This window comes from Mustela putorius, unplaced genomic scaffold, assembly GCF_011764305.1.
Source record: "Mustela putorius furo isolate JIRA1106 unplaced genomic scaffold, ASM1176430v1.1 tig00003898_pilon_pilon_pilon, whole genome shotgun sequence".
In the NCBI taxonomy this organism is placed as follows: Eukaryota; Metazoa; Chordata; class Mammalia; order Carnivora; family Mustelidae; genus Mustela; species Mustela putorius.
This window is the reverse complement of record NW_025422047.1, coordinates 33,779,908-33,795,140: the sequence shown is the minus strand read 5'-3', so window position 1 is coordinate 33,795,140 and position 15,233 is coordinate 33,779,908. Positions and strand designations below refer to the sequence as shown.

Sequence of the window (15,233 nt, the reverse complement as noted above, 5' to 3'; positions counted from 1 at the left end):
CATAAAATACACTCATGCGCTAAGTTCTTACACACTTATATGTATATACACACATACATACATGACGCAATCCATCGGTGATATTTTAGGTTAGTTTTTCTCCTCTTTTCAGCCTGTTAATTAGATTTCTCTTCCTTGTCTTTCTTTATTCCAAGTAATCCGGAGTCGTCATAGCCTTTGTCACCTAAAGGACATGGAGGCAGTTTCTGCAATGCTTGAAATAATAATGCCTGGATTTGTCAATGTGAAAAGTTGGATGGCTTTTAAAAGCTGACCAGTCCAGGGCTATTTGCACATAGTAGACATTCGATAAATATTTGTTGATTTGATTTATTCTAGGGTAAAGAACTGGGTAACAACTCTTTTTTTCTTCACTCATGTACTATGGTTAAGCCTGTGTACAAATGCATTTATGAGTAAATATTAATGTTCATGGTCATTAAAGATGTTTTAGAGAGAAAAAAATCTAGGTCTTCAGGCTTTAAAGAATAGCGATGATTGGGTGTATGTGTAATAAAATACTCTAAGTGGTTATCAAATAATAGATGACAGACACCATAAAGTGGGGGGGGTCTAACTAAAGGGAATACTGATAAATTATTTGGAACAAAGTAGGTACTCCATAGCTTTTGAATCGACTACATGTTGAAGGATTAAATTTTTGATTCCACATACTAAGGCAAAGGACCTTATAATTTAAAAATTTCAGAATAATATTTTTATTATAAATTTAGTGAGCATATGTAAGCCACATAATATTTTCTTTGGATATTCTTCCTTGTGATAGAATGTGTTCTTGTGTTTTATTGACAGTTGAGAGGCCCTGGACATACAAAATGAATATTACTCCTAAATTTCAAGTAATGTATAACACTTAAAGAGTTAAATTCTATACTCCCATCACTTAGAAGAGAATAACTGATTTGTTTCCTTTTCTGGTCACTAAGAGTAAAAACTCTGAGCTTACAACATGTTAAATTTTGGCTCAAGGCAAATTTACAACAGCGGGATTTATGATAAAATCTGTCAAAACATTAACCATGATGGCACAAGTTTAAGCTCTTAACAGAAACAGGGAAGCAGGAGCTTAGGAATGGATACACATCTGTACTTGAAATGCCTGTTGAGGTCACACTATAAAAATTATTCAATTCCTTTGTTCTCATTTTACCCAAATGTGAAAATTCCATGAGGTGACTATGTGTTTTAATTAATTGGCTTCAAAGAGATGGGAGGCTCTTGGGACTAAAAATATACTTCTAAGTAAAAAATTACTAGCTAAGAGAACTTCAGAGATTCAAGATAAAAGCTAAGAATCTATAGCATCTTCCATTTCCTGTCTGATGAATATCAAGGAAGATTAAGTCTTAACATAGCTAGTGTCTTAACCTTTTGCTACTTTTAAGACAAAGATGAACCATCTAGCCGCATGCCAGCATTTGAGCACTATTCATTACGATTTTAGTTTGTCAACATGGCAAACAACATTGGTAGTTTGGGTTTACTGTTGCTTGATGAGTAAAGGAACTGTATTTCCCAGAAAATTACAAACAAGATACTGTTATTGAAAGTGAATTGCTCTGCCAGCAATCCATTATAACCAAGATAGTTAACTTTGTGTGTGAGGTATATACTAAAAACAATTTCAGAGGACATACTTACTTGAAAATGTAATTTGGTTAGGCACAGCCAGGGTAGATTTATGAGAAGAAAGTCTTCTTTAAGGAACTTAAAGATTTTTAGGGTGTTAATGTCGTGGTCATACAAGTAAATGCAGTGACTATTCTATGCTTGAGTGTTTCAAAAAGCCTCGGATATAACTGACCTATTTACTGGAAAACGGTGTGCACTTTTTAAGCTTTAGGATTTTCACTTAACAAGCTGCCTGATGAAAATTGGTGGAGAATAAAGTAGAGATAAAGTAGAATTAGTGACTAAATATTAATTTTTGAAACTGTAGCTTGGTAGGAAGTGTTCATGCCCAATTTATTTGTTCATAAATATTTTAAAATATGGCTTAGGTATTGAAAGAATAATATATAACCAGAAGGTAAAATATCAGGAAAATTTATCTTAATAATCAGAATTCAGAAAATTTTACTTTTCAGAAATGAGAAATCATTGAATTTGAAATCATGATTTAAAGTAGATCACAGCAATATCAGAAGGCATCAGAATATATCACACTGGTTTATACATTGCTTATCTTCTCTCTCTGACAGATTTTTGACACACTTGGCTCCAGAAAGCAATTTAATTATTACTGTTGTCCAGTAAAGATTTAAATGGCCTATTTTGGGGTCTGGAAATTTTGTTTCAACTTTCCAAGACAATGGGACCTTGCCTTCACTTTATCACAAAGTGAAACTTCAAACTTTGAACTTTCTAGGACCAACATTTAACAGCTACACAAGAAGTCCTGATTAACAAACGAAACCTATATCAGAATCACACAAACAACAACAAAGTCTGCAACTCTTTATTTTAAACTGATTATGGTTAAAAGTCGAAGTCTTCAGGTAATCATGTTTCTTCTGGTGATATGCCAGGTGCTAAATAATTTGACATGCTAGTACCTTTTAATACTTAGGAAAGGATACTCAAATCTCCTATCTTAAGGTCATATATATGTATGTATATATATATATATTTTTTTTTGAAAGACAGGTCATACAAATGTTTATAAAACAACAATATAGTTGGAAGATTTAGGTTTCATCATTAACTCTTGTTAGTTTTGATAAATGACTATTTATCAGGTTTTACCTGTGCAAAGAAACATGAATAACGTCTGACCTCTGGAAGCTGCACTCTAATGGGAGATAGTACAGGGATACTGAAACAAGGGGAAACCTAGTAAGTGCCCTAATAGAGATGAAGAGAGAGCTATAAGGCCTACAGAAGAGAGATTAGCCGTGGCTTGGTGGTGAGGTGGGGGCGGGGAATTAGGGAAAGCTTCATGAAGGGGGTGGTGCATAAGTATTCTTGAAGGATGAATTGGATTTAAACACATGAAGGTGGATTTGACCGAGTAGAGGATTAAAAACGTAAATGAATTAAACAACGAAAATACAGGGTAGGAACTGAAATGGGAGAGTAATCTTGGAGCATACATAGGTCAGATGTATTAGTATGACAGAAAGTTACTTTTATTAATTTTCTTTAATCCATATGAAAACAAAATAACATGCCAAAATTTCCAAGTATGATTTGTGCACTTTTTTCCCCTTAAATCCAATATGGAACCAGAAAACTTTCCTAAAATCTATAAAACAAACACCCAAACAAAACTGTACACATACACTTCATTCTTTGACTCTTGAAATAATAAAACCAGTTTCTCTCACTGTAACTGAAAGACAGTAATATCTGCAGTATTTAAAATTTCAGTCTAGAATATAGCTATATTTCCAGAATGAGTTGTTGCAATTTTATAAAAGCAGAAATAAAGTGATGATTTTGACAAGACTGAAGTTTTGAGACTTGATTTCAAAAGGTTTTCTTCACTTTTTTTGACAAGCAAGATTACATATTCACTTAAATGAAAGTATGTCACTATGTCACCTAAATGAAAGTATTCAGCTCCTCTTTTTAATATGACCACAGTTTAAGAAAATAAGATGCAAAAAGCAAATCTAATTTCATAATGTGAAAAGACTCTGATGTAAGACATCAGAAGTCAGTGCATACATTCAAGTGTAGAGTAATTCTTCACAGTGATTCTTCAAACTGAGATATTTCATGTCACATTACATATCATTGTTCAAACTATACTTAAATTTTCTCATCCAGAATTATCTTCACAACTAGTTTCTGAGTTGGAGAAGAGATTCAGTCTCCTCTCTTACAGTCACCTGTTTATTTCAAACAGCACGCTTCGAAGCAAAATGAAGCCTAGAGATTTAAAATCAAAACTTGTCTTTAGCGAGCCAGTGTGTACACAATCTATATGGGTCTGAGAAACATTCTTTGTGACGTTATCAAGAGGATCTCCCTAGGCAACAACAACTGTTGGCATGGAAAAAAAGGGCCACATGAGACAAAGTATACTTGACTGGTGTGTTTGGCAGCACTCACCTTTGCAAATATTATGTAAGTCTGTTTCCTTTATTTTAGGCAAAGTTCCTAAGCTTTAAAACAGGTCTGCATTTTGAAGTTTTCCTAACAGTAGGTGAGGTTTTTGAAATGAAAGTCAGTTCTTAATTTAACTTTCTTAGATGCACCTTGGTTTATTTCTTTATTTTTCGCACATATTATGAAGGCTGCTTTTGGGGCAGCAGTTGGGACTCGATAGACCAGGGCAGCTTACTTCCTAAAACACAGAAATCATATGATTTTAATTATAAAACCCGAAATGTTGATTGCTGCTCTTTTCTAAGTCTTGTTTTACATCGAGCCGGTGTTAAAAGTTCGTTAGCTAGAGCTTAACAACACAATGGCCGAAAGGAATGGAGTTACCACACAAGTGTTTAAATTCCATGCCGGATCCCTAGCTACAACGGAGAAGAAAGTTCAAACAACAAAAACAGAGTTGCATGGTCTGAACTTGCGTGTCACGGATACCTCTTACTCATCACCAAGCAGCTCTGATTCAGGGCAACCAGGCCCTCCCAAGCAACATGGTTAATTGAATAAGGATTCTAAACCTTTTGGCTGCAGATAAACCAAAGTGGCACATGGCTCATAACTCAAACATTTCATTTTAGGCAGCTGTTAGTTTTCTTGCCCAGGCTAATTTGGATTATTCAATCATTTTCTTTTCTTTAATGAAAAACTGCTTGTAGTTACTGGTGGGGACAAAGAGCTGCAGTTACGGATCTTGGAAAGTAAATTTATTATCGACTCATTTTAATCATGTATACAAGTGATGTTAAATTTGGAACTAAATTCAGAACATTTTATTAGTAGTACAATTTTATCTGTGTGTGTGTGTGTGTGTGTGTACACACATTTAATAACATTCAGCCCTGACTACTGTTTCCTGCCATGATGAACCTGGAACCGCTCTCAGTAATCAACTAAAAATGCTGGATAGAAAATGACAAACACCCTCTCAAAAGCTATCAGTAAATTTGCTAGTTGGTGAGGAATATTCAGAGGCCAAAACCTAAGGAAAACTAGGAACCTTTGATGGTAAGTAGAGTACAAAAGGCAGTTTTTACCTTGAAAGAATTTGCCTTATGATGGGATGAAGTTGAGCTCTGGTTTTCATGGACCTCCAGGGGAGCAGGGGATAGGAGACAAAGTCCAGAGCCCACACAAGGAAAAAATATTGAACTCAGGCTATGAATGTAGAATAAAAAAGTATTTCCTCTATGAATTTTTCAGGATTCCACATAAGAACAAGACCATACAAATTTGTCTTTCTCTGTCTGACTTATGTCACTTAGCATATTGCCCTCAAGTTTCAACCATGTTATTACAAATGGCAGGATTTCTTTTTTTTTTTTAAAGGCTAAATGATATTCCACTTTATATATATATATACCACAGCTTTTCTATCTATTCATCTGCTGATAGACACTTATGTTGTTTCCACGTCTTGGCTATTGTAAATAATCCTGCTAGAAACATGACGGTGCAGCTGTCCTTTTCACATCTTTCAGATATATTTCCAGAAGTGGAATTCCTGGATCATACGGTAGTTCTATTTTTAATTTTTTGAGGATCTTCCATATTGTTTTCCATAGTGGCTATGCCAATTTACAATCATAACGATATATGAGGGACTTCCCTTTTCTCCACAACCAGGCCAGAATTTATTTCTTATCTTTTTGATGATGGCGATTCTAATAGGCATGAGGTGAGATTCTTTTGTGGTTTTGATATGCATTTACCTAATGCCTGGGGATGTGGAGCATCTTTTCATATATCTGTTGGCTCTCCACATATCTTTTTTGGAAAAATGTCTATTTACGTCTTTTGCCCACTTTTAATTAGATTATTTTATGCTATCAATATTTCTTTATATATTTTGTATATTATCCCTTTATTAGATATATGGCTGCAAATATTTTTTTCCCATTATGCAAGTTGTCTTTTCACTGCCAATGGTTTCTTTTTCTGTGCAGATTTTATTTATTTTTAAGATTTTATTTATTTATTTGACAGACAGAGATCACAAGTAGGCAGAAAAGCAGGCAGAGAGAGAGGAGGAAGCAGGCTGCCTGCTGAGCAGAAAGCGCGATGCGGGGCTCGATCCCAGAATCCTGGGATCATGACATGAGCTGAAGGCAGAGGCTTTAACCCACTGAGCCACCCAGGTGCCCCTCTGTGCAGATTTTTAGTTTGATATAATCCCACTTATTTTTCATTTTATTGCTTGTGTTTTGGGTGTCATATCCAAAAAAACCAGGGCCAAGACCCATGTCAGGGAGCTTTGTTCTTATGTTTTCTTCTATGAGTTTCATGCTTTCAGGTCTTACATTTAAGCCTTTAATCGATTTCAAGTTAATTCTTGTGAGTGGTGCAAGATAGGGGTCGAGTTTCATTTTTTTACACGTGAATATCCAGTATTCCCAGCACCATTATTGAATAGACTGGTTTTTCTTGAGTATTCTTGGCTCCTTTGTCAAATATTAGTTGACAAAATCTGTTCATCTGTTTTTATGCTAGTACTGTACTGTCTTGATGACTATAACTTTATAATATAGCTTGAAATCAGGAAGTGTGATGCCTCCTACTATGTTCTCTCTCAGGATTGCTTTAGCTATGTGAGGTCTTTCGTGGTCCCATATAAATTTTAGAATTGTTTTTGACACTTCTGTAAAAAATGCCATTGGAACTTTGAGAGAAATTGCATTGAATCTATAGACTGCTTTTGGTAGTATGGATATTTAGTGATATTAACTCTTCCAATCCATAAACATGGGACCTGCCATGAGTTTTATAATCCTAACTTAGAACTCAGATGGGCTTCTGACCCAAACCCAAATTACAATCAATAAAATTGGCCCAGTACAATTCAGATTATTATTATTTTTTAAGATTTTATTTATTTGTCAGAGAGAATGAGCACAGGTAGAGGCAGGAGCCCGATGTGGAACTCGATCCCAGGGCGTTGGGATCCTGACCTGAACCGAAGGCAGCTGCTTAACAAACTGAGCCATCCAGGCATCCCTCAGATTATGTTTTTTTTTTTTTTTTTAAATTTATTTATTTGACAGACAGATATCACAAGTAGGCAGAGAGAGAGAGTGGGGAAGCAGGCTTCCTGCCAAGCAGAGAGCCGGATGCAGGGCTCGATCCCAGGACCCTGAGATCATGATCCGAGTGGAAGGCAGAGGCTTTAACCCACTGAGCCACCCAGGCGCCCCTCAGATTATGTTTATAAAGTGCTCTAAGGCTGGTACATTCTCCCAGAGGGCATTAACAGAAGCAAATGTGAAGCCTCTGCTGAGGCACTGTCTTCAACCCAGGCCTTGAAGAGCCCCACAGATGATAATTCTAAGACAGACAGGCTCACGTTCATAAATCACCAAACATCCAAAGAAACAAGATAGCATAAATGTAGCTGGCAGACATAACAGCAAAATCGGAGCTGGAAATACCTGAGCTATAAAATGATCAGAAGTTAAGTATGGAATAAGCGTGTTTAAAATGTGTAAGATAAAAAGGGACTGAAAATATGAGATAGGAACAAGAGACCATAAAAATGACCAACTGGATTTAGGAATGAACAGAATACAATGTGCAGACATGAAAAAATATTACAGAAATGAAAGACTCACTGAAATTCTGCTTCTAGACAGAAGACAGTAGTTTGTGGCAGATAAATGCTCCTGTTGAAAACAAGTAAAGCTGGGTAACTTACAAAAAGTTATTTGCTTAAGGAGTATCAGAGACAGGCTAAAAGAAAGAGGAGAGGGACTAGGATTCTAAAAAGAGAACAACAGAGGTAAACTGATGATCTGCAGCAGCTTTTCCCCTGGAGGCATTTGCTGGGTTTGGGTGAAGGTGAGAGAAAGATAATCTGGGCTTTGTCCTAGCAGAAGACTGCTGCTAGAGACAGAGGAAACAGCTTTTGGCCATCTTGCAAGGCTGGAGGGACAGACCTGGGGAGGCAAAGGGCCTGAAACACACACCCAGTTTCCCTTCAAAATACTCAAAATACTTGGCAAATTCGGAGCTGTCTTAAGTTGATTAAAAAACGCTCAGAAGAGGGGGGGCTTGGGTGGCTCAGTCCATTCCGCCTGACCCTGGATCCCAGCTCAGGTCATGACCTCAGGGCTGTGTGTTCAAACTCTGCTTTGAGCTCCGTGCTGGGCATGGAGCCTACTTAAACAAACATCCCCCCCCCCAAAACTCAGATGAGGCTATCTCAAAGGGCCCCCATGAAACTATCACTTGCACCACTGAAAGCCTGACTGAGCTATGCCATTGGAAGAGAGGCAAGCCAGAGAAAATGGAGGCTTACTCAGGATATAACCCAGCTACCATTCAGCACAGTACCTGACTGGATTAAGGTGATTAGCTTCCCCTCAATCTTCCTAAGACAGGAAAGGCTAAACCCTCTCCGGAGGAACACAAAATCATCCAGAGGGTCATGATGTCTTATATTGAGTCAACAATTCATAGGCATGCCAAGAGAGAGGACCATGCATCTAGAAAGCAAAAAACAAACAGACCATGGATGATTCAGATACTGGAGTTAGCAGACATGTGGATATAGCCTTTTAAGTATATTCAACTAGCATATTCAAAAAACAGAAGCAGAGGGGGAGACAATATACTTAGAAAGATGAGCATTTCACCAGAGAATTGCAATGTAGCAAAAAAACAAAACAAAAAAACAAAATCAAAACTAAAATCAAAACAAGAGGAAACTATAAAATTGAAAAGCATAGAATCTAAAATTCAGACCTGAATAGATAGCTTTAATAGCAGCAGACAGGATTAATGAAATAAAAGACAATTTTTAAAACTCACAACTACTGTACCTAGAGGAAAAATAGGAAAATACAGAAGAGGGTTAAAGTGGCATGTGGGAACATAGAGAACAAATATAAAATATATACAATTGGAATCTCCGAAGGAGGAGAAAAAGATATTCATCAAAGATTTCCTAAAGTTAAGAAAAGATACTTAGAGATTTAATAAGATGGATGAAATCAAGCAAGAAATACACAAAGAACACCTCAGCTAGGCACAAAACTGTCAAAAACAAAGAAAAAGATGAAAATGTAAAAAAAAATCAGATAAAACAGAGACTTTACTTTCAGGAGAAAAATGTTAAGACTGACAGCTAATTTCTCAATAGGGAAGAGGGCAGCTAGGCAATAAGACGACATTTTAAAAGAGTTACAGGGTGACTTATAGTTTTGGTTATGATGGAGTCACTGGGACCACGTTTATCCCCTAACTTTAAAAAAAAAAAATCACACCCCAAGCCAACTACGACAACAGCAAACAATGGTGAAAATACATGGATCAATGTTTTTGGACTTTGGACAATAGGCAGCCCAGGACAGTGATCCCTGAGAGAAGGGAAGTGTATGAAGTGAGCTCTACGATTAACCCAGCTTACCATCTGGAGAGATTACAGAGCAGAGGGCAGGGAGGAACAGAACCTGGCAGCCTCCCTGAGTTGAGAACACAGAGCTGAGAATGTGAGGGAGGCCGAGGTGGCTAGGATCTGCAGGTCAGAGTACGGAAGAAGAGGGTCTGCATGCAGTGGGTAACATGACACAGGGAGAGTCCGTGAAAGCGGTGGGGTGTAGAGAATGGCCGTGCATACCCCGACTTCCTCTCTGCACTGATCCAGCATAAGTGACAGTAAGCTACCAAGTGACAGCAAGAACTACCAGAAAGGAGCAGGTAGGATAACTACTAAAACTCACACAAGGTTGTGACCAGTCAAAGAAGAGAAGCTTCATACTCCACAGGTAGTGCATTCAGAGGGGTGTTGCCTAAATTGTGGGGAAGAATCAGCCTGATATTAAAGGTACCCGATCCTGCTAATAAGCTTAAAAAACCCTTGTAAGGATCAAACTGTTTCCAAGTAGTCTAAGTGTATCACTGAACAAAGTTCAAACAATTTTAATAAAAAACAAAAAAAACCCCCAATGCTCAACAAGTTAAAATACACAATGACTGGCATCCAAAAAAAGTCAGCAGGCATGCAAAGCAGGAAAATATAACTCATGATGAGGGAAAAAAATCAATAGTGAGAGACCTGGAAATAGATTAACAGAAAAGAACATTAAAACAGTTCTTATAAATATTTTCTATATTCCAGAAGATAACATAAGGCACAAATAAATTCAGGAGAGAGATAAGAGAAATTAAAAATACACAAATTTAACTTTTAGAGATAAAAATACACCTGCAATGAATAAGGCTCTGGATGGAATTAAGAACATATTAGACACTGCAAAAGAAAAGATTAGTAAATTTGAAAATAAAGCAATAGAAACTATCCAAAATAAAACAGAGGAAAACAGCCTGAAAAAAAGAGTAAATGAAGCATGAAATAGCTGAAGGACAACTTAAAGTGGCCTAATATATATTGAACAGTAGTTCCAGATGGAGAGGAAAAAGACCTGGGGGACAGAAATCTATTAAAAAAAAAATGGCTGAGGGATGCTCGGATGGCTCAGTTGGTTAAGTGTCTGCCTTTGGCTTGGGTCATGATCCTGGGGTCTTGGGATCAAGTCTCACATCAGGGTCTCTGTTCAGCAGGGAGCCTGCTTCTTCCTCTTCCTGCTGCTCTTCCTGCTTGTGCTCTCTCAGACAAATAAATAAATGAAATCTTCAAAAAATGGTTGAAATTTTTTAAAAGTTAGACTACAAACTCACACGCCAAGAAACTGAACAAACCATGAGCACAGAAGCATGCAGAAATATATACCATAATATATCCTTTGGTTGAAAGAAATGACAAAGGGAAAAGTCTTTAAAGCAGCTAGAGGACATTATTATATAGAGAATAAAAATAAAAATGACAGCGGGAACAAAGCAAGCCAGAGACAAAAAAGCAACATCTTGAAAATACTGAAAAAATTTTATCCTAAAATTCTGTATTCAGCAAAAAAACTTTTTTCACAAAATGAAGGCAAAGACAGACATTTTTCAGACATACAAAAGCTAAACGAACTCATGACTCATAGTCCTGCATTGTATAAACGATAAATGCTTCAGGAAGAAGGAATAGGACAGTGGGTGGAAACTTGGATCTACATAAAGAAGAGCCTTGGAAATGGTAAAAATACAAAATAATGTTCTTACCTTTTAAAATTTCTTAAAGATTGTTCTTTAAAGCAAAAATAATAATGATGTTATTATTGTGTACAAATGTAGAAGTAAAATGTGTAATAATATCGCAAAGAACACGCATGGTCAGACAATTTCTGTAAACTGTGATGTGACAGTTTAGACATGAACAGTTTATAGAATCTTTGCCTCAAAGATTCTTACTGTCCACCCCACCCTTAGTACTTTAAACTTCCAATTCCAGAGATGCCTGCGTGGCTCAATGGGTTAAGCCTCTGCCTTCAGCTTGGGTCATGATCTCAGGGTCCTGGAATAGAGCTCCACTTCTGGTTCTCTGGTCAGCGGGGAGAATGCTCCCCCCCCCCCCGGCCTGCCTCTCTGCCTACTTGTGATCTCTCTCTCTCTCTCTGTGCGTGTCAAATAAATGAATGAATGAATGAATGAATGAATAAAATTAAACTTCCAGTTCCAAGTTCACTACATTCCCTGCAGGTATTATGTAGTGTATGTAAGGTACTTACATTACCTTACCCTGACTGAATAATTTTTTAAAAAGATTTTATTTATTTATTTGACATACAGAGATCACAAGTAGGCAGAGAGGCAGGCAGAGAGAGAGAGAGAAGGAAGCAGGCTCCCTGCTGAGCAGAGAGCCCAATTCGGGGCTCGATCCCAGGACCCTGAGTTCATAACCTGAGCTGAAGGCAGAGGCTTTAACCCACTGAGCCACCCAGGTGTCCCCTGACTGAATAATTAAACAGAATAGAAGCAGTTTTTAGATTTCAGCTACTGCTTACAGCAAAATTCCATGTAAAATTACAAAATTAAGTAGAGGTGCTTTGCAGTAGATTTCAACCAGTGTATTGTTTTTTCATTAAGAGACCTAATCTCAGGGCGCCTGGGTGGCTCAGTGGGTTAAAGCCTCTGCCTTCGACTCAGGTCATGATCCCAGGGTCCTGGGATGGAGCCCCACATCCAGCTCTCTGCTCAGCGGGGAGCCCGCTTCCCTCTCTCTCTGCCTACTTGTGATCTCTCTCTGTCAAATGAATAAATAAAATCTTAAAAATTAAAAAAAAAAAAAAAGAGAGAGACCTAATCTCCCTTCCTAGGTTCTTTCTTCTTTTCCCTTTCCTCCCTCCCTCCCTTCCTTCTTTCCTGTCTTAAGATTTTATTTATTTATTTGAGAGAGAGAGAGCACGGGCATGAGACAGGGGGAGAGGCAGAGGAAGAGGGAGAACCAGAATTCCCTCTGAGCATGGGCCCGATGTGGGGCTTGATCCTAGGACCCCAAGATGATGGGGTCCTGAGCCAAAGACAGACCCTTAACCAACTGAGCCACCCAGGTGCCCCCTTAGGTTCTTCTAACCATATTACCAAAAGTAATGTTTATCTTTAATATTTTATTGCTATTCTTTTTTTAATATCTAAATAGTTTTTAAACGTTCTTATGGTACCTAAAAATTTGTTCATATCAATTTCTATCTTTATTAAACTTGTTAAGGAAGTCAGACACAGTTTGATGGTGAACCTAATCAGTCTTGCTACTACAGTGTATTTTATAGGCGTATCCAGTATAGGATCTTCGGGATTGTACCACTCAAAGTTTCATTAAGATCAATGTATAATATTTGCATTGAAATGTGTAGGATTTGCAGTAGTGGATTTTATATGAATAAAAAATAAATATATATTTTAGATATTTGAGTTTGTGCATTAAAATGCATCTTTGTTAATAATCAGACAGTAAGAAACTAGTGGCTTCAAAAGTACTAGTGTACTCCAAAACTACGCTTAGATAACTATAAAATTAAAAATAAGTGTATTAAGATTTCTGCAAAGAATTATCAAAATGGGCATACAATATTTTAATGATTCTCAAAAATAAATACTCATCGTTGTCTTCTTCTTTTATGAAATCCTACATTAAAAATAATAACTCCAACCTCTATAAATTTAACTTAAAGTACATAATAAAAAAGAACAGAAAAAAACCTTTCAAAAAAGGTTATTCTAGTAAAAGGATTACAAAAAGTTTGGTAACTTGAGAAGTTATTCTGGAACGTATGCTACTAGTTCAAATGTGCAAGCTCCAACTTAACAAATGTTTAAAATATTTGAGTTTTTAAAACAGTGCCAAAATAAACCACATCTTTTCTAGAGATGACATATTTAGCTAAGCATGAGCAATATAAATCTTTCAACCATTCCATGTATTTGTTTAAAGACCTCAGAAACCATGTGCATTTCTAATAAAACATGAACAAAATACTGAAGTCACTGGAGCCTAACAGTGGACTTATAACACAAATTTTTAAAAAGGAAAATGTATGTGTGTGTCAGTGTGTATACATCTAACTACATAGAATATACATGTATATAGATATGAATAGGTCAAGAGATAGGTTAGTTGTAAATAATAGTTATCAACAACAAAATAATGTCTTGGGGAGAATCTGGTTCTATGCAAACCATATGTGAGAAGATAAAATGTGTAAGCCATGGTTTTTTTATCACTATAGTGACTCATTAATCATGAGTACTTGAAAATAGAAATATAAAAAATACCTATGATCTTTAAAGATATGACATATGAAAATGCTTTTCTATGGAATTATATCCAATAGTAAAACTACAGATTTTTAATATTCTAACATTTTTGTGAAGTTAACTAATTCTATTAGTAAGTGATTGACAAGATTCCTCAGTTTATTTGAATAAGGATATATACAAAGGATCACGTTTCTTATTGAATAAGGAAAATATTTTATTAGATAAAATACTTCAAATATTTTAAATAATTTTAACATTAATGGCTTAGTCATAAGGGCAGAATTAAAATTTCTCATATATTAACAGTTAACTAATAACTTTGCTCTAACTGCCCATACTTTGCTTATAACTAGCAACCTTGCTTATAACTTGTCTATAACCAGTTCTGTCTCTAATAGTTGCTCTAGGTGGTAAGGTAAGTCTTGAAGTTCAGACCACCATTTGATAAAACTACACTGTCAGGTTTCAGCATCAGGCCAAATTAAAAGTAGTACAAAGCAACTCAAGGTTACTTTTTACTAACAATGAATTGTCACTCTTAATGAGTGAAGCCTAAGGCAAAGTGTGCTGCTACTAGAACACAATAGAGAGGAGGTAATAATGTGAGGCTATTACCCATGCACTTCCCATGATTGTACTTCAGTGAAAGAAATGCATACCGTCTCAACTGTTAGCGAATTTATATATATATATATATATGTGTAGAAAAGAAATGACACAATAACAACAAAAATTGCCAGAGTTAAAATTTTCAACTTTTTTTTTCTTATAGGAAGATTTCAGGAAGTATTGCTGAGTAGAGTTTAGTCGTAGGACCTCAGTTGTAAGTCTTAGCCAGTCCTTGGCGAACTCCTAGCCCCTCTGATTCTATTTCCTCATCTGTAAAATGTAAAAATAATAACGATATAATTGCAATTATCATCATCGTTATTATGTGGTTGATATATATGTATATATAATCTACTATTATTACTATTATATGGCTGTTGGTAGGATCAAATAAAAAACACTGATGTGAAAGGATTTTATAATAAATCATTAAGTGTTACACATGTTTGTATTATCTTTTCTGCTTTTCTTCTGAACTACTTATTTTTACAATTGTAAGTGAATTCTCATGTTACCACAGGAATTGGACTTGATAATATTCAAGGCAAACTCAAAGCAACATCTCTGGGCAGCATGAAATACATCTGAAATTGCATTATTACCGAATATGTGGAGAACTGATCTTCAGTGAGTTGGGCCATTCCTTCGCGGACCAAAAAAACCAACAAAAAACCCCACAACAATGTAAAGACTGTTTGCAACACTGTTGGTGGACATTTTTAAGTGTAAGAAGTCAATTGATAAGATCTGGCTGTAATACTTGGCATCTGCAATTTTGTACACAAGTCATTTTCAAGGGGATGTGATGTTTTGATGGAGATTACCTGTATTCACAACAGTAAATGTTACAATTGTTTTATAAA

At 36.2% G+C, this 15,233-nt stretch overlaps 2 long non-coding RNA genes across 7 annotated transcripts in view; one reads left to right on the top strand and one right to left on the bottom strand.

The window, feature by feature from the left end:
- Positions 1-455, bottom strand: part of LOC106003810 — a 27,151-nt gene extending 26,696 nt beyond the window's left edge. For 2 of the 4 annotated variants that reach the window (XR_001176515.2, XR_006602820.1), the window contains exon 1: positions 62-455. This is a non-coding gene — a long non-coding RNA (uncharacterized LOC106003810). The remainder of the gene's footprint in view (positions 1-61) is intronic. The other 2 variants (XR_001176514.2, XR_006602819.1) reach the window with 2 other exon arrangements.
- LOC123388281 overlaps positions 1-15,233 on the top strand; it is an 18,176-nt gene extending 2,943 nt beyond the window's left edge. For 2 of the 3 annotated variants that reach the window (XR_006602821.1, XR_006602823.1), the window contains one exon: positions 14,891-15,233. This is a non-coding gene — a long non-coding RNA (uncharacterized LOC123388281). Of the gene's footprint in view, positions 1-2,222; positions 2,520-14,890 lie in introns of all 3 variants that reach the window. The other variant, XR_006602822.1, reaches the window with a different exon arrangement.